We start from the raw sequence: 5,634 nt of genomic DNA, 5'->3' as shown, positions 1-5,634 counted from the left end.
GTGCTTATGTTACACCACTAATTGTTAATCCTCCTCTTGCTTTAAGAGATCATTATGTGCCAAATGAATAAAATGCACCTACATGCATTTAGTTGCCCCCATTTAGAGCACATCACTATGAGATTAAACCACAAGCCATTCAAATGCTTCCAAATTATCATGGACTTCCAAGTGAAGAACCTTACAAGCATTTGGATGAGTTTCTTGAAGTGTATTCCACCGTGAGATACACGGACATGCCGAAAGAGGTTTTAAGACTTAAAATTTTTTCTTTCACCCTCAAAGACAAGGCAAAATATTGGTTCAACAATCTTAGGCCTTTTTCGATAACTTCTTGGGCGGAAATGCAACAAGTGTTCTTGAAAAAGTACTATCCGGTTTCAAAGACCAATGCTATCAGAACTTCAATTAGAGAATTTTCACAAGGGGATGGGGAAATGTTTCATGAGGCATGGGAGCGTCTCAATGACTTGCTTAGGAAGTGCCCACACCATGATATACCTAAATGGTAATTAGTTCAATTTTTCTTTGAGGGTTTTTTGGATTATTTTAAAGGAATGGTGGATGCTTCTATGGGTGGTTCTTATATTAATAGGCATGAGGATAATGTGTGGTATCTTTATGAAAGCATGAGTGAGAATTCAATGCATAGATCCTTGTCCTCCAAAAATGGTAGAAATTTAGGTGGAAGGAAGAATGTTGGCTTATATCAAGTTGACAATTCCAATGACATAGTCACCGTAATGAAATCTTTATCTCAAAGGTTTGATCAATTCTTGATCAACCAAAATTCGGTGAATCAAGTGTCTTCCTCCCTTAATCATGTTCATCATTCATCTAATTAAACATGCATGACTTGTTCTAGTATTTTACATTCTACTTCCAATTGTCCTCATGGACATATGCAAAGTGAGCATCATGAACAAGTTAATGCCACATTTGTTAACCAAGGAAATAATCCCAATGGCATACATTATAATCCCGGGTGGAGGAACCATCCAAACTTTTCTTGGAAAAGCCAAGGGGAAGGCTCAAACCTTCCCCAAGGTGGTTTTCAAGGCAAATATGTTCCGCCCCCAATGCAATGCCAAGGTTCTCAAGGTTATAGATCATCTTTTCAATCACATAGAAATCAATATTCTAACTCTCATTTTCCAAATCAATCATCCTATTCTTAATGAAATTCTAGGAGTCCCACTTTTGAGAAAAAAGTGTTAACCGCTTTAGGCACTTTAGAGGCAAATACTCAATTGCTTCATTCTCATTCTCAGTCCATTACTAAGCTAGAAACCCAAGTCGGGCAAATAACTAGTACTTTGAATGCTAGAGAGAAAGGGAAAATGCCTTTAAATGCCCCACCAAAGCAATAATTTGTTGTGGAGACCAATTCCTCCTCGGAAGGTCACACAATTGAACATGTGAATGCGGTGACAACCTTGAGAAGTGAAAAAAAAATTGATAATCAAATTGGTGTTTCTAATGAACAGAGTGAACCGGTGCAACCAAAAGTTGACACTCATCCCGTTTCACATTTTATTCCTCTTTCATTACATGTGAAAGATTCTTGTGTTGACAAAGCTTTAAAAGATGATTTGAAAAATTCTTGTGTTGAAGGTAACTTCTAAAATGATTTTGAAAAGGTTTATGACCCAAGAGCTCCATTTTTGGATGCCTTGAAATGATCCATTTCTCTTGAAAAGCAAAAGACTAAGGTCAATGAAATCATTAAAATGTTTAGGCAAGTAAAGATTTATCCTCCCTTCTTGGATGCAATTAAACAAATTCTGGTTATGCCAAATTCTTGAAAAATCTTTGCACCCAAAAGAGGAAGAACAAGAGCCAAGCACCAAAGAAAGTGGTCTTGATCGAGCAAGTGAGCTCCATTTTGCAACACAACACTCTTCCAAAATTTAAAGACCCCGATTCACCTACTACTTCTTGCATCATTAGTGACCATGTCATTAACTAGGCTCTTCTTGATTTAGGAGCAAGTGTTAACCTTATTTCATATTCGGTATATGTTAAATTGGGCTTAGGAGACTTAAAACCGACGTCGGTAGTTTTGCAACTTGCCGACCGATCCATCAAAAAGCCCCAGGGTATCATTGAGGATGTGTTGATTAAAGTTGATAAATTCTTCTTCCTGGTCGATTTCGTTGTCATTGACACGGAACCTGTTCCAAATCCCAAGAGCCAAATTCCTGTTATCCTTAGCCGTCCCTTCTTGGCAACCACAAATGCCAACATTAATTATAGGACGGGGATAATGAAAATCTCATTTGGCCATATGAAAGTGAAGTTAAATATATTTAATCAAACCCCGAATTCAATGGATAAGCATGAAGATGTGTGTTTTGTGAAAAAATATCTTGAAAATGATTTTGAAAAAGTTGAATCTTTGCTTAAACATGGAATTTTAAAAGATCTATCTTCAAACTTGATTTCAAGGAATGTTGTTTCAAAAACAAATGTTGAAAGCGTATGGAAGCTCAAAAGTTGCATTGACAAAGGACCATCAATCTCCTTTGAATCAAATCCAACAAGTTCTCTATGGAACAATTTGTTGGGTGGGATTCAAAAGTCCATTCAACCCGTCAAGGAAGGGATGCATAACAAGATTTTTGTTTCCGGCTAAAAGAGTCCAACGTCTTACTAGAGACGTTAAAGACTTATGCATTCCGTAGGGTTTGACAACCCTATTCCTCCCTCATTTCTATTTTTATATGTTTCTGCATTGTCTAGATATGAGTTAAATTGAAAAATCTGGCTTGAAAGCCATTTTCTACATTTTGAGTACTGCTAGGGACATTTCGAGCGATCGAATCACCTATCTTAAGGATTTTTGAAATTCCATTTCGATCGATCAAAGGTAAGTTCAATCGATCGAAATCCATTTTGGATCGATTGAAGTTAAGGGTTCGATCAATTGAAGTACTTCGATCGATCGAAAATGCGTCATTTGAATTTTTTGAAAATCCCTTTGGCCGTTCAGCTTCCTCGTTTTTATTTTTTTTCTTATTCTTTTCTTATTCGTTTTCTCCCTATTTTCCTTATTTTTCTTTTCTTTTCTTTTTCTTTTTCCTTTTCTTTTTTATTTTTCTTTTCTTCCTCACTATTCATCTTCTCCCTCACCCAAACCATAGCCACCACCATCCCTCTCCCTCACCCGATTTTCTTTCTCTCTTAAATCCTTTCAATCTCACTCTCATCTCCCTCAACCTCACATACCACCCAACCTTCTCTCATTCCGGCAACAAAAGGAGAAGCCGAAGCTTCATCTTTGCTGCACCTTCATTGACGGGGCAAAGAGCTTTTGGCCCGCCGTCAAGCTCTTCCTCCTTCCTCTCACTTTGTTTCACTCTATCTCCATTATTTTCTTCACCTTCGGCCAATTTAGGTCAAGGAGGACTCGAAAACAAGCTCCAATAACCATCTGCAGATTCTGGCGAGACTCCGGCCATCTTCTCTGGCGCCGGCAAGGTTGAAAAATCTCCATTTCGCTCCCGATTTCTTCCTCTACTCTTCTCTACTCTCTAGGTTGTCGGGTGAGTTCCAAATATTCGAATTTTCATTTTTGCATCATTTTATTTTTATTTTTACTTTTATTTTCTTTTGTTTCTTGTTTTTATTTTATTTTTGCATTTTAGTTTGCATTTTTTAATTTTCATCTTGTATATATGCTTGTGTATATAAAATCATTGAAAACAAACTAGAAAAATAAAAACAACAAAAACAAATAAAAAAATGCAAAATAACAAAACAAAATAAAAATTTTGTTGAAAATGATTTCTAAAAAAAAAAAATTTAGGAAACATGTGGCTTGAACTGAACTTTGATAACTGTTAAATGGTGATGGGAAAACATTGGAAATGGATTGTGGATTGTGATGGATGGTTGTTGATTGTAGTTGTTAGAAGGAGAACGGGTAAGTTAAATTGAATTTGTGGATTGTTATAGGTGGTGTCCCTATTTGATTGTTGAATTGTGGATTGAGAATGATTTAAATGTTGAAATTGTTTGTTAATGGATGTTTGTTATGTTTTGAAAATTTTTGGGAAGTCCATTTTTAAGAGGAAACCATGCCGAATTTTTGAAAAAATTTTACACTTTGATTTTAAAATCTAAAACGGCATGTGGTTTGATTTTTGGACCTTGAGATGAAATTTGAAAAGAGTTTTAATGTTAGTTTTGGAAAAAAAAAGAGTAAGAAAATGTTAAAATGTTTTCCAGGTTGAGCTATTGATGTTGATTTGGAAATGGCATTGACAAATTGAATTCTTGTAAGCATAGTTCCATCTTGTCAAAATGCATGGATGTGTTCTAGTTGCCTAATTTGATTACAAGCATGACTTGACTTGAATTTGTGCTTTTGAATTGAAAATAAAAAATATCTTGTCTTCAATGCATAAAATGTTTCAAATGGACCTCTTTGCAAAAAAAAAAAAAAAAAAATTTGATTGGATTGAGTACATTATTTTGGTAAAATGAACTTTCATTGTTAATATACTTTGTGATCACACTTGTTGGGTTTTAAATGATTTAAAAGGAAAATTTTTTAACTTTGTTTGAAAAATATGAAGTTGAGTTGCATGATTCCTTCCATTATTGTTCATTCATTGCATGATTCTTGTCATGACGTTTTTCTACAATGCAATTGAATGTCTTGACCCCAAAGTTTTTAAAAATTCTAATTTTTCCCCAAAAGTGTTGAGAAATTCCAAAGTTAACCAAAATGCCCTTAACGGAGTTGAAACTTATTCCATTTGATTCCTTTGCATCCATTTGCATGTTCTAAGTGCCTTTGAACTTGTATGTGATCTAATTCTTAATTCTTGCAATCCTAGGGCACAGTTTGATATCTTTGGCCTTAGTTTTAATTCTTGAACTTAGTTGAGATTTTGAACTGAAATGTGAACCAAGTTAGAACTGTATTGACTTGACATTGTTGTTTATCTGATTATATGCCATTGTCTTGATATCTTATACACTTATGATCTATTCTTGATGACCGAAGTTCTTTCCGGTCCAGATTTTGACTTACAGATGGTAAGCTTCTTGTATTTTTAGTATTTAACCATTCTCTGCTTCATTTAAGCATTAGAGGATGTCACGAGCAATGAGTGATCATAAGATGTTGATCATAGTATTTTTTGTTGCATTGCAGTACAGGATATTTGTTATCTGGAGTTGCTGTTACTTACGCATCATTCAGATACATGTCATCTAGTTGCATACAATGTCCAGTATTTTTTCTTGAACTTGTCTGTCATAACATGCCTTGGATTACTATATATTGCAACCATGCATTTCACTTAGTTTTTATTGCATGAAATGCCTATTTCTTGAGTCCTAGGTTAACATTTACCATGCATATATACTCCATGCTATCCTGTTGCTCTCTTTTGATCTTCATTGTTGCACTTGTAGACATTCTTGCTAGGAATTGATACAATGTCAACCTAGGGTCTACTTGTCATACATTGCAGCATTCTTTTGAGTTTTAAGTTGGTGAATGCACATTGCATCATTTATACACATCACAACCTATACTTGTCATATTGATCATATTTTTACTCAGATTGTTTCATATGTGACTTTTCTATCCTCTATGCCATCCTTACATATCTGATTTAT

General features: G+C 34.9%; 1 non-coding gene across 1 annotated transcript; it reads right to left on the bottom strand.

Annotated features, from left to right (window-relative positions):
* Positions 1-392: 392 nt before the first annotated feature.
* LOC132310591 (small nucleolar RNA R71) lies at positions 393-499 on the bottom strand. The gene has a single exon (XR_009482650.1). It is a non-coding gene; the product is annotated as a small nucleolar RNA R71 (small nucleolar RNA).
* Between the last annotated feature and the right edge of the window lie 5,135 nt (positions 500-5,634).

This window comes from Cornus florida, unplaced genomic scaffold, assembly GCF_030987335.1.
Source record: "Cornus florida cultivar Cherokee Brave unplaced genomic scaffold, ASM3098733v1 CherokeeBrave_3.0.0_Hap2_Chr05, whole genome shotgun sequence".
In the NCBI taxonomy this organism is placed as follows: Eukaryota; Viridiplantae; Streptophyta; class Magnoliopsida; order Cornales; family Cornaceae; genus Cornus; species Cornus florida.
This window is presented reverse-complemented; position numbering and strand designations above follow the sequence as displayed.